We start from the raw sequence: 14,652 nt of genomic DNA on the forward strand, positions 1-14,652 counted from the left end.
CATTTACATAGGCACACTTGTGTGATTGACGACTCTGCGGCTGGGAGCGCAGCGCCCGCGAGGCATATGGTCTGAAATTTCAGCTCTTTTCGGGGCACGCAGCGGTGTCATACTTTACAGACATGATCGTTAGCGTGCATTGTATGCACTGCACTAGTCAGTTAACATGGCCAGACATGGTGAGGGGCCTTTTAAGAACAGCATGCGTTAGTCTTTCCCAACAGCTAGGAGCACCCATGAGGTTTTTGCACAAAATAGATGTGCACTGTTTTTCATTAACTGTTCTTAGGTCATGCTATTTCTCGCTCCGCGAACAAGCGGGAACTGAATGGTTTTCGCTAAACTGGAACGAAAACAGCAACGAAAAAAGCTTCGGTTCGACACTGAATAGAAACAGCACAACACATTCCGCCGCTCAGTAACTGCATTAATAAATACACAAAAACAACTTTACTCTGCAGCTTTATCGAGAGGTCCACTGACGTCTTTATTCGCCGAATACTAACAACAGGTAAACTGTACAGCACTGCTGCCAACAACAGGGCCACTAATTTTACCAATGGTCCTGCCGGCGAAAGTGCCACCATCTGTCTAGTTCAAACAATATTTCTTCCAAGAACCTGGGGCTGCTTCTGGACACTTGACAGCGCTGGAACTCTGCATTATACACAAAACACATACCGTCATCAGCGGAAGACCCGAAACTCAACAAACCCTTTTTTCACAAGTGTAGTGAAAAACAATGCACATTACTTCATCCGATTGTCCAGAACAACTAAACATCTTTCTTTTAAGCTCAATACAGAAAGTTGAGCTAGTTGAAACTTCGACATCTGATACACTTCCAGTGCTTCAGAATAAGAAACACCATAAAAGAACAGAGAAAATATACAGCAGGAGATTAAGAACTTCAACTGGTTTTACTGCATTTTTCTGAAAACTACACCCTGAAAAGTCACACAGCTGAGTATGTTGCCACATACTCAATTTCCCCACAAACTGTGCTAGAGTGCAAACAATTATGTATATCAAATGAGAACAATACCAGCAGGTCGATAAAAGTTGGACGAAAGGCAAGGTCTATAAGCTCCTTATCAATTAGTTTCAATTGCATGCCCCATTTTCTTCGCTTGACGTATCGAACGTTGGTAGCATTAATGCCAGATGTATCACAGAACCAAGCCTTTCCGTGGAGTTTTCATTCCAAGATGTTATCTGTTTCATTCAAAGGAAGTTTTAGCCAAGCCATGTTGAAGCAGAATTATCCATATTCTGAAATTCCCGTATTGTGCACAACAACATTCACATAGATTGGTGGCATCAGCCTTCCTTTATGAATTATTAGAAAGCTTTAGAACACCTAGTGTTTACATCCAAACGTAAGCACATCACATACGTAAGGAAAAAGTATGCATAAACTCCACGGCAGTTGTCCAAGTACGAGTAAGCATAGCCCTAAATTACAAGCTGGCCCAACCCCAAACTTTAGTTGGCCCACTCCCAAATTGAAGTTGGCCCACCCCCCAATTTCTGTTGGGCCCCCCCTATTATAGGCTTTCCCATGCATTTTCTATCGAGCCCTATGTATCCCTATGGTTATGCATAAAACTGTACATATGGGTATTCTCTGATTAATCCTTTTTTTTGTTTCAATTGTTCATTATCGCTTATAAAGCTGTCAATCTACAGGTACACTATATATAACGATTAAATGTGTTCACTTAGCAAATTACAGATTTTTCTGCAGAAAGAATGCATTACACTTTTCATGTGAGAAAGATTTTGCTGGGGTACTCGCCAAAGAATGCTTATGCATTAATACACTGTTTACGCTCGCTAAAAAATAGCATTGTTGAACATGGCGGCCACCGATGGGTTCTGTTTCAGCTTGAGTTCTCGCGATGGTTACGCTCTCGTTGATTGCCAGTAACTATAGAAATTAGCTTTCGCTTCCTCTGAACTTAACTGAAGTTATGAGTGCATAGTGTGTCTAATTTCTGATATCGTTCGGTAATCCTGGCATCCATAGACCCAATGACCCGTGTCACAAAAACGACAGGATAGTTCCTAATGAATTGTTGTGGCTTGGATACATTTGGCACGAGGTACCAGATGGTGCCCTGCCTTCAAACGTCTTCCTTACGTTTGTGATCCCGTATGTTAAACTAAACGTCTTGAAGGAGCGCACACCGTAACATCCCATAAAAATATGTGTGTTTATCATACATAAGGTGACAAATGCTATACTAAGATTGTCTATGGTAAGAAACTCTATGGTTAACATGTGCTGGTTACAGGACCCCAACAAGGATGGAAAGGAAGCGCAGTTTATGATATTAGCAAAAAAACAGTCGGTCAGTACCCCATCCACTGTAAACAGATTGCATTGTAATGCAACATAACGTTAATATGATTGCAACACGCAGGCATGAGGGAACGAGAAATGGCTTTATTGCAAAGTGCTCTGGTATTTATACCTTGCTCTTGGGGAGCACTCTTGGGCTGCAACATGTGCAGGTGTTGTCTTGTGCACGCATGCAGATGACTTTGCCTTTTGCCACATCTTCTCTTCACTGGAAAAAAAAATATGGAATACGTGATTAAGTTCAGCGTTCTGGCAAGGGAAGCCGTTGTGGCTCCCTGCTCTGGCGCGTGCTTCTACGAAGCCCATCTTCAGGCATTGCCTGCTGAGTCAAAATATCGCCTGGCAGTTCCATTTGGGAAGGTGGATCCTGTATTTCTGCCTTTGTAGTTCTTAGATGCTCTCTTGTGCGACGCAGACGTCCGCTGCCAGTATCGATTATGTAGGATCGTGGTGTGCCTGCTATGCCTACAACTACTGCTGGAGCCCATGTTCTCTGTAAGGTGTCATAGATTGACACTGCAGACCTTCTTTGAAGATCTGGAAGATGCCGAACAGAATTGTAGTACTTTTGTTGCCTGGTCCTAGTGTCTTCTAGGTGGCTTCGGACGGTTTCGGTGAGAATACCCTTTGGCTTGAGATGACAGTCCAGAACTGGCAGCTTGGTTCTGGTGCAGCAGCCCATCAATCTTTCTGATGGCGACTGCAGAAGGCCATCTTTCAGTGAATTTTTTTCATTTCAGCATGGTGCAGCAAAATTCAAAGACCCCAAATGAACACTTCTTGAGCAATGTTTTTGCCGCTTGAACGGCACACCCTGCCATGCCGTTTCTATATGGATAGTGGGGGCTGGACATGACTTGGTTGATGTGAAAATGAGACGTGAACCACCTGAATTTTCCGCTGCTGAATGGGGGTCCATTATCACTGCAGATGTTGGCAGCGATCTCGTGCGTTGCAAAAACTTAATGCATGCTTGGATAACTGCTTGCACTCTTGTATGGCAAAGCTTTCGGATCTCTAAAAAAACTAGTAGAAATCTACTGTAATCAAGTACTCGTTGCCCCCGTAGTAGAAGTCCATACCAACAGGCTGCTAGGGCAAGCTGGGCACCGGATGACAGAACACCGGAAGCTTTGCATTTCTGTTTTTGTATTTTTGGCACACACGGCAAGAGTTTGCAAGTGTCCGAATGTCAGAATTCGTGTTAGGCCAGAACATCACCTGTCGAGCTCTTGCCTTCATTTTTTTCTTTTCACCCGTGTTCTGCATGTAGTAAGTGGAGAACTTCCTGGCACTTGGCTGGCGGGATGACTAGCTTGTTGCTCCGAAACAGCAGGCCATCTTCGGTATGCAGTTCATCGTGGTATGCCCAAAAAGATCACAGGGCATCCGGTACTTGTAGCTTTGTCTCGGGCCAGTCTGTGCTGGTATAACAAGGCAACTGCAACATAACTGCGTCATTCTTGGTTTCCTCCTGGATGCTTTGTAGTTGGTCGTCCACAATGGGCAGAGAAGAAACGACATCGACTTCAAACTGTTCAGTTTGTTCTCGCAGTTGCACTTTACTTGGAAAACATGAGAGGGCATCGGCTAAGAGAAGCTCTTTGCCTGGCTTGTACTTAACAGCGATTGGAAACCTTTGAAGTACTAGCCTCATGTGTTGGAGGCGTAACGGGCATTCAAACAAACGTTTCTTGAATATCATATCCAGTTAGCAGTGATCTGATTCGACTGTTACTTCTAGTTGTCCAAATATGTCATCTTGAATCTTTGTACAGCCATGGACAATTGCCAAAGTCTTCTTTTCAATTTGCATGTATCGCTGTTGGGCTGCAGTTAGCGAACGGGATGAGTAAGTGATGGGCTGTCTGTTTTGCAAATAATGATAATGTTTTGCAAATTTACTCATTGGGCTGGAATACTTGAAGAGGTATACACTACTTACACTGCCACTCAATATGCATAATTGACCAATTAACGAAATTTCACTAATTCACTTTTGAACTAATTACTTAAGCATACATATTGCAATACACAAACTGAAGTCAGTGATTTCGCAAGGTGCATCCACTTGGGACGAATTTTGAAACTAGCACCAGTTGGGCTCGGATAAGCGCAGTCCAACTTGCGGTAAAAATGTACTGTTGTTCCACTTACGTAATTAACAAAATGCCTTTTTATGCGTTAAAGCTCAAAAGTTACTGGAACACAAGTCACAAACTTTGGGAATGCATATCTAAAAACTGGTGTCATTCTCAAAATTTGTTCTACATGGTTATGACTTTAAAGTCACCAGCTCCAATTCGTAAATTGCAATCTGGCGTAAAGTAAATAGCTTAAAAGTTAACTCTTTTCTTACCATGGGAAAATTGACAACTTTTTTGAAGGTTTTAGTAATTATTTTTCTAATTAATATTATCATGGTTACAATGTCATGCTATATATAAATAGAAAGCTACATAATTGTACTTTCTAAATAATTTTATATTAAACACAAATGTTAGTGCATCATATATAATATTATTTGTCAAAAACAAAAGTACTAAATAAACAGATAAAGCATTTGCTTTGTTGCACTGATAACATGAAAATAATGAGCAAAGGAAAAAATCTGAAATATACAAAATGTTTTTGCATCTATTGGTTATAACACGTGAGAGTTTCAACTGCTCTAGGTCATAAGAAGCATGACTAACAAAAACATGTTTTCTGCCTAGTAGAAACTGGCTAGTGGTTCTGAGGGTCTCCTCCGCCATTGGAACTAAAATATGATAAACTCCCTTCATCATGAGAGTCCCTGCTGCTATATGCATCCAAAAAATCACTTGAGGATGCAATAGAATCACAAGAATGACATCGTTCGCCCAAAGGTCCAGTGACTGATGCCTCAGTAATTTTCGCGATCAAATGATACGAACCACGCTCTTTGTACCACCATTAAAACTCGCTGCTGCTCGGAAAAACAATACCTACTCAGGAAACAAAACTTTAGTTCTTAGAAAATAAACTAGATGACACAGCAAATCTGTAAGACCTGTTGTCTTAAATTATTGCGCAATAGGTATGAGACAATTACGACCCATGCTTTGTGGGCATGGTAAGGGAATAGTTAATTAGCAAATATATTTTAATTAGTCTGACATTCACTTTTATTTCTTGCGCAAATAACGTCTGCCTCTGAAGTAATCTAGCTCAAGTAGTATAATTGTGCTAAATGTCAGGAGTGCTTTTTGAAAATTCTGTTACTGATAAAATAGAACACCCTGTGTGTGCTTGTGTGCACGTGTGTGTGTACGTATTAACAACCTCTCTACCAAAATTAACCCTGTTAAAGTATTTTCCACAGACGACAGTGTCATTTGCCGCAAAATAACCGTGACGATTTCTCTCCTCGACGCTAGCCTTGATAACTTGCATGCGTGTAACTGCTGATCACATTGGCTATGATTATCAACACAAGTAAATTTAAAGTACCATATTCCCTACTGGTCACACCTGCCTACCACTTACAGATACAAAACGAAATTTTGCTTCACACTGTGGCCTCGTACTTGCATAACTGATGTCCTCTCCTGGCATGTGCATGTTAATCACATTACTAACAATGAAAATCGGACACTTGATCACATAGACAGAGACTTTGCTTAGGCCCTACCACAATTAGGACTATTGTATGCAAAGCAATAGTCAGACTAACCTCAAATATGAATCAGCAATGAAGACAGCAGACCAAAATGTACTTGCAAATACCACAGAATCCACCCAAAACCAATCAGCTTGTTTTATTTTTTATCCTTTCTACTCATTCCCGTACAGCTAGCGTTTGTTTAATGAAGTTTAATCTAACTCTTATTAATCTGCATGCTAGAAGAAAATGTTCTCTCATTTGTTTAATACTCAAGAAGTTTCTTTAAATGAGTTGTTTGATTGCGAATCTCTTTTCATCACCAGCCTGCGTCATCGTGTCTCAGATCCTCATGTACAACATAACAATAATAATAATAATAATAATAATTTTATTTCGGTTTATTGAGTACAAACCGAAGAAGGGATGCACAAGGCGGTACACCACCAGACTGAGGCCTGCCTCCTACCGGTAAAAAAATATGAACAAACTTCAACTTCATTTTGCATCTTTCCAGAAATGGGATACCAAAGCAAGGCAAAAAAGCAAACAACAATGTTGACTTGAAGTGAACACACCTGAAATGACATTCATCAGCAGCGGCTGCTGTGAAGCACATATACCGGGTGTTTCACGTAACAAGAACCAAACTTTAAATTGAATGGTACACCTTAGATAAGTGAGGCCCGATGCATAGTGTTCATAGTCGTTTCTAGTTACTCAGGCTCCTTTTTGAAGTGCAATTAGTTCAGTAGTTAGCTACGCTTAATCATGCAAAATTTTAAATTTTCATTTCAGGGCATAAGGTGGACTTGAGAAATTGTAGTGTCCTCAAAAACACCTAACGATTTCATTGGGTGTTTCCCCGTAGTTAATTTCCTTTCCCTTTGTCCTCTCGTAGCTTCAACGGTAGTCAAGGAGGGAAGGTGTTGAAGGTCCGAAGTCGGCGCCCCTCGATGATTCGAGTGCACGGTGGCAGCGCGAAGGAAGAGCCGTTGTCCGACGAAGTGACGTTTTATTCAAACGCCGAAGCGTCTGTTCGAGTCCAAGCCCGAAGCTCCGCTCTCCCCCCACACAACCAAACATGACTTTTTAAGCCCTCAGTTGTACAAAGGATTCGCAAACCAGCCAATTACACATGCGAGTTCACATCATTGTAACCAATAGCACAACCACCTTCGTGCCGCACACAGCATTGGTGGAAACAGTGGCACTCTTTAGAACACGCCAGGGGATAGGATTTCCCAAACACACGTGCCACCTCCCTCTCCCCTACGTTGGGCTGCGAGTATCGGCCCCTGATGTCTTCCCTCTTTTCACATGCAAACGGCCGCCATGCAAGCTGCCGATCATGTTCCGTGAAATCGCGGATTATTAGAGACTTTTAGCTCGTACGCTATTCCGGTAAACGGGAGCGGTTTCGGCGGATTACCGGATGGTCGGGGCGTAAACGTGAGCGGTGAAGCCGCCTGGTGTTGTAGAGCTCAACCAGACAACCGCATAGCTAAAGCTGCAGTAACTCACCATATCTTACTTCGCCACTCGTGCAAATTTTTGGCAGCGGCGTAATTGTGAACACGATTACGCCACTGTCGAAAATTTACGCCAGCAGCTAAGCAGAATACAGTAATTAGCTCTGTGTTTGTGTGGTTGAGCTTTGCGCCACCAGCTGGCGCCACCAATCTGGCCGCTCACCTTGACGCCCCCGCTAAACCGGAAAACCGCCCGCGCTTGCCCGAATACCGGACACGCTAAACCTCTCTATTAACTGCATATCCGCCGGACAGTGGGCTACCCTGCCAGTACTGAGAAATCTGTCTCCCGTGCAGCTGTGTGCCGGTTCGTTTGAAATACAAACACCATAATTGGGACCCGATGGCAATCGCACACAAAAGCCTTCCTCGGCCGTAGCCGGCTAAGTGGTAAAGCTACCGCCATTTTCACGGGAATCCTTAGCAGGCGCCCGCGGATGCCAAACATCAAACCGGCTGGGCAGCGTCGAGTCGCTCAATATCCGTGACCGAGACGGTCGACGGGACATTTGGGGAGCGCATGGGCATTAGTGGTGGCGGTGACCTCAAGGCGGTAACCCCCCCCCCCCCCTTCCTTTCATCTTCACGCTCGTCTCCCCGAACGCGCCCCTTCAGTTCGGGCCTTCTACCCTTTTGTTCCGAGCGGGGGTGCAGTTCTAGTGCCTTTTCTACGGTGCAGCTACTAATCCGCTTTCTCTTTGCCCGCGTTCCCTCTTCGCGGAACCCATATGCGTGCCTCATTTCCGGTTATTGGCCGATACAGCAGGTGTGGGCTCGTCCTACGCTATGCTATAGTCGCCTAAACTGGGTCACAAAATAACAGCGAGGTCAAGTCCCTAATCTCAAACTGACTCACGTCATCTTTTTCGACAGTGTTTCTTCCAAGTTCTGAAAAAAAGCCTGCAAAATGTTAAGAAAAGGTCTCACTGCGCGCTTGCATGTCTGGATTGCAGCACTCTCAATTGTGTTATTTAAATAAAGAAGCTCGCATACCAATGAAAAATAAAAAGTGGTAGGACATGCCATTCAGTGCATGTCAACGTCTTCATTTTGAAGATTCAAATTGGTCATAGTCCTAAATTATAAGAGATAGACCAGTGCTGACCTGGGGTGCTATTCTGGGCATTCTCAAATTCTGTAATGGTGACATTCTGAACCAATCGGAGGTGCCCAGAAGCCTGTTTGATTGGCTCAAAATTCTTCCATTACCAAATTTGACAATCTGGTATAGTAGCATCAAAGGTATGCAAACACTTCTGAGCTTTCAACATAAATGTGGGCTTCATTATTTAGAAACACAACTGGGAGCACAGGAATGCAGACGTGAAAGCATGCAGTTATGTCATTGTTCCATATTTCGCAGGCCCTTCAGAGCTCAGAAAAATGACTCGCCATCGTACCCATGGAAGTTATTGAACAGCTATATACTGAAATGTCACTACTTTGCATGCTGCTCGATTTTCATTGTTTTCAATGAAAATCTGACAGCACACACAGATGCTATGCAAACATGATAAAGTAGCTTATTCTTTGAAGTGCAGAATGCTGAAGTGGCCGATGCCTTTAAATGGTATGGTTCACTCCCATTAATGCTGCATCGGTTTTAAACTCAGCCTCTAATTTGACCATGGCTGTTTTTAAAAGGTACACAAGCTTTTTTTGTGGAGAAAAAGGCCTGTAGACGTATTAAAAAAAATATTTTCCAAATATCAGTGCGGCTTTCAAGAGGGAAAACATACAAAGACACCACTGTTAGCAAGAAAATGAGCAACAATTCTGAGGACACCTAAGCACTTCTTACGAGTTGTGAATGCAAAAGCATTAATGTCCAATTGAATGCCACAGAGCAGTCCTTCGAGTTGCGAACTCCTCGCGGGCAAGCGAGCACATTAAGACACTTGCCACGTTTTGAGTTGGCCTTACTAAGGCGCAGTTATAATGCAGGCGAGAGCTTGCACGAACAAGGAACTTGCGAATAACACAGGCTTTTGAGAGCAAGAGCGAGGTTAATGTGGCGTCGCGGCGATGCCCTCTCCCTTCACGCAATACTGCGGCAGCAGATGTTTCGCCTTTTGCCTGCTCTGCTCCATCAAGTACAGAGCCAGCAAGCACAAGTAAGCATCACGAGCATGCCTCGCAGGCTTGTAATGTGGCTTCGCAGCCAAAGGGAAGTTAGGTGTTGTTTTGCTTCTACAGCTGCCGCCAGATTTTTCATTCAATGGGCCAATTGACGCTTTCCCATCATAATCAGAAATGGCCATAAAAGAAACCTACACTTGGTGTGGTCATTGAGCTGAAATGATCAGTATGAAAAAAAAAAAGTTTCTTGTAAGAATGACTAAAAAGCACAATGTAGACACAGACAAAAAAAAAAGGCACATACTCAACCAAAAGCTTATGTGCATGTGCCTTTTTGCTGTCTGTCAAGTTTGCACTTCTTTAGACGCCCTTATGGAATACCAACAGGCTCAAACTACCACCCTTATGTTTCAGTTTTGTTAACTTTATTCTTTTCTAGTCATCCAAATTGTTCCGTTTAAAAACTTCCAACCTATATATCCAACAGAGCGATTTGGGCATCTGTGGCTCCTTGCATGTCAAAAACTGGGCCATTTATTTTACAATCACTGCAATACATTTTTCTATCACTGCTGAACGAATATGAATACAAGGATATCACTATGTCAAGGACATAGAAGAAAACAAAGGCATTGATTCCTTCTGTATGTTAACATTCTAATTTCATACCGTCCTGCTGCCGAAAAAAGGATGCTGCTCATTAGCTTCGTGCATTGCATTGTTACGCATTTTTAAATATATGTTTTCATGAGAACACTACCCTTGTTAGCTCTGTGCATTGAAGTATTTAAACATTTGTATTTTCCTTTGCAAGTTGCTATTAGAAATGCTGCTTCTCGTGCTGCCCTGTGTAAGTGCATACATCTAGCCAGTGAAACCACTGCCATCCAATAAAACTTATACATGTATGCTGCATCTGCTTTTTGCCTGAGAGACCCCCAAATTCTCTTGAAGTAAAGATTTGAACTGAAAAACATCAAAATTTCAACCCTGATTTATCAACTAAATGCTAAGTCACCGCAGCAAACCAAAACAACGTGTGCACTGCATCTCGCTATAACTACAGATGGCATCAGCATCTGGCATTGTGTCAGATAATGTGTACTTTTGACTTGGCCTAGATGAAACGGGCAATTAAAGCAGCTGAACTGAATTCACAGTGAAACGCCACCTATGTGCGAAATCTGGATTGAATGAACCAGCAGTTTAGGCTTAAGTCATGTAGAGCTAGTGCTCTTATTTATACAACATTTGGTAGAAATTAATGAACATACGAAGGCAATGCTAATTATGTCTCTGCCATACAGCTTTCACACAACAGTGACTATGAAGCCACTAATTACTGTGGCTGAAATTCAAACAGCGTTGTCTCCATGTGTGTGCAAACAGTGCACAAAAGAAGGCGATGCTGCCCAGCAGTGTTGCTATTTTAGCACATATTCCTTTAGGTCTAGTGGATTTCATGTTAGTTTAGCAACAAAATTTCACTCAACAGATAACAGACCTTTGAGCAGATTTCTAAATGTTTTCATCTCATTTTTAGTTATTCTTACACGTAATGGAGCTTTCAGTGGACTAATAAATGCTCCTAGCACGTCTTTAACAGACTAAAAGAGCTGTGCACAACTTCATACAGCTGAGTGAAGTCAGCAAACTTTCATCAGAGGACCCTCAGAAAGAGGTTCCTAAAGCATCCTGGTAGAAATGGCACAAAACAAGACAAATAAAAGTAAATAACTGCCTATAACTTGTCATTCATATTTGTTGTCATTTTATGCCATTTATACTAAGATGAACCTGTACCAACTCAGCCAACAAGTCTTACTCAAGCATATACGACCTAGCTGAAATCAGCATCCCTGAGACAGCAAAATGCCTTCAATTTTGAAATAATGATGGAAAGTTATGGGCCTATATCTACATTGCAAAGCACAAAGTAATGATTGCAATAAATTTCACCCCTCACTGACTGATGTTCACTGAAAATACACAAAATTGTTTTAAGGCTTTGCAGAAATGCATTGTAGGCTGCAGACTTGACAGGCAAAGACCATGTCTAATGTCAAAGATTTATTCACTTTACCCTCAGGACCAAAGGCATTAGAGGGGAATGAAAAAAGAACTGAAAAATAATAATAACAGAGGCACTGATTGGTTCCTAGAAATACAATGTGTACTAGCTAAAGCACTCCAAACATAGGAATTATTAATAGCTGAGGTGATTGATCCACAAATGTGCAGTCCTATAAAGTCTGGGGGAATGAGCTTTGTGAACACGTTTGTTTTCCATAAGCATGTACACAAAAAATGGCAAAGATGTTCACAAAAAATGCAAAAGACAGTTGTTTGCCTGGTGGCAAGCGTCACAAGTGCTAGCCAGTTTCTCTTTTCTATCCTCCCCCTGCCCACGCTTTTAACCACTTTCCACCTACCCTCATATGAGGTAGCAAACCAGATGCAACTAGTATTTGCACTAATAAAAGAAAAATGTCTGCTAGCCATAATTTATCTTACTGCTTCTTCAATTGTTGTCTAATTTAATATTTGGGCAGTGTTAAAAATTAATTCTAGAGGATCTTGAAAATGCTTTTGAGAAGCTATGAAAGTAAAAATGGCAATACTCCTGACCAGGCTTTACAGCCATGCACAATGGTTTAAGAAGCGCCTGCTTATAAGGGCAGGTAGAAGTCATCATAATTACATATTTCCAATAAGTAAAGTTCATTTAGTGTAAACGTTTAATGCATTATTTTAAACTTGAGATAATTTAAACAAAGTAGCATGTCACACCAAGGTAGAATCAAAGAACTCAACTGTATATCACTGTATGTAAAATGTGGTATGTGCCATATTTTGTTCCTTACATCTAGTGGTTCACCTTGGCACTGCAACTTCACAGATCATTTTGGACTCTTGTGAAGCTGATGTATTTTGCTACATTTTCATGTTAGCAACAGTAAAAGGTAAAGCAAGAGGCATTCTCTAGCAACACAGGCTTTCAGTTAGTAGGCTAGCAGAACTAGCCTGGAGAACTTTAAATATACAGTGCAGCAAACACAGCACCAACTTATAGCCACACAGCTGCATAATTTGGCCACTTGAAGCACTTGGCACAAAGAGCCTCTGCTCACAGCTCTTAAAGTGACATTGCTAAAACTGCCTGCATAACATCTAACCCCCCCCCCCCACCCTCCCAAAGCAAAGCACAACACTGCATCGACAACGCATGAAAATTATCTACTGACATGTACTGCTAAGTGGCACTATGATGTTGACTATAAATAATTTTGCTTTAAAGAATTCCTTGTATGGTCTCAAGTTCAATAAAAAAGAGTGCTAAAATTGGCCCATGCAAACAAAAGTTATTCAAGCTCAAAATTCAAAAGTGATACAAACTTTCCGAAAAGTGTCCTCCTAATTTCACTTCCCCAGTACATCATAAGCTGCTACCAATGATTAGAATATTCATAAATGTATACCATAGCCAAGGTGGCCTTGTCAGAGCAGTTGGTGCTTGCACTTTCTTACAGCATTGTTTTGTGGACCCACACTGACATTACCGAATGGCAGGCGGGTGAAGCGAACGCTGAGCACAAGTTCCTGATCTCAGGTTATTCCTTTGTGAGGAAGAAAGGGTAGGTCGCTGTTAGAAAAATGAGATGGGTCAGGTTGCTTTCAGTTCAGAGAAGTAGCAAAAATTAAAGTTCAGTTGTAGTGTGGGAAGCCTGAGAGGGTATCCAGAGATCCCGATAGTTGCTTTGAGTTGGAGTGGTCAGCAGCTCCCCCTATTGCTTCCCTGTCACAACTTTTTTTTCTGGGCATTTTAATGTGCATTTTAGTGCTTGCTTGTTAGAGAAATGGCTGTACAAATTGTGTGCATTATTATTTTTTTTGCATTCATCTGCCAACAATGCAGAACATATGTGCAAAATGCACATATGTCCCAGGCAATCACAGTGAAGAGCATACCTCGTCACATTTGCTGCCTAAAACCACTGCCAGATGCCACTGTGATCAGTGAAGAAAGAGGGTTAACTGAGGGGCCCAATTTTTATTAGTCATATCATAAGAAGCCAGCAAACACTGACACCAAGGACAACATAGGGGAAATTACTTGTGCTTAATAAATGAAATAAAGAAACGATAAATTAATGGAAATGAAAGTGGATGAAATAACAACTTGCCGCAGGTGGGAACCAAACCCACAACCTTCGCATTTCGCGTGCGATGCTCTACCAATTGAGCTACCACGGCGCCCTTTTCCCTTCCACTTTTCTTGGGTATTTATGTGTCCTAGTAGAACCCTGGGAGTGTTAGCCAGCGCCACCACTCACAGACCTTGGCGGCGGACGTGGAACGTCCTTTTTGCCGCAGGCGTCACGAGAACGTGATCTTTTTGGGTGAAGGCAACTGGTCAATAAACCCACACATGCTACCTGATTTCAGACCTTGTTATGTAATAAACGAGAAACAAGAACCTTCGCATTTCGCACGCGAAATGCGAAGGTTGTGGGTTTGGTTCCCACGTGCGGCAAGTTGTTTTTTTATCCACTTTAATTTCCATTAATTTATCCTTTCTTTATTTCATTTATTAAGCACAAGTAATTTCCCCTATGCTGTAATTGGTGTCAGTGTTTGTTGGCTTCCTATGATGTAATCAGTGAGGAATACACATTGCATGGCAGATTAAAAAAGCCTTGAAACGCTTTTTTGAACATGGTAAAAAAAAAGCTTCCCGATGTGTACACAATGCTGCAGCGAACCAATCTGCTTTTTGAAAAGGCCTTTTCACACAAACCGCAGTCTCAACATCTACAGACTTAATTAAAAAATCAGTAGAAAGTGCTTATCAAGTTGCAGGATAGTTCATGGAGTTTGCAAACGCTTTTGATTCTCTTAATCATTTTATACTAAAAGATAAACTGCTTCGCTATAGAATTAATGGAATACCATTTATGTTAATTTGCAGTTACTTAGAAGATCATCAAGAGACTGTTCAACTAGGAGATTTTCAGTCCAACAGCATGCTTATTAACCTCGACATTTCCCAC

The 14,652-nt window shown here is 41.9% G+C and overlaps 1 protein-coding gene across 2 annotated transcripts in view; it reads right to left on the bottom strand.

The window, feature by feature from the left end:
* Positions 1 to 456: 456 nt before the first annotated feature.
* Positions 457 to 14,652, bottom strand: part of LOC142566061 (HIG1 domain family member 2A) — a 34,213-nt gene continuing 20,017 nt past the window's right edge. The window contains exons 3-4 of one of the 2 annotated variants that reach the window (XR_012824958.1): positions 2,478 to 2,573; positions 457 to 657 (exon numbers count right to left, since the gene is read on the bottom strand). The gene's annotated coding sequence lies outside the window, so the exon portion shown is untranslated. The remainder of the gene's footprint in view (positions 658 to 2,477; positions 2,574 to 14,652) is intronic. The other variant, XM_075676791.1, reaches the window with a different exon arrangement.

The sequence above is a fragment of the Dermacentor variabilis genome, unplaced genomic scaffold, assembly GCF_050947875.1.
Source record: "Dermacentor variabilis isolate Ectoservices unplaced genomic scaffold, ASM5094787v1 scaffold_12, whole genome shotgun sequence".
In the NCBI taxonomy this organism is placed as follows: Eukaryota; Metazoa; Arthropoda; class Arachnida; order Ixodida; family Ixodidae; genus Dermacentor; species Dermacentor variabilis.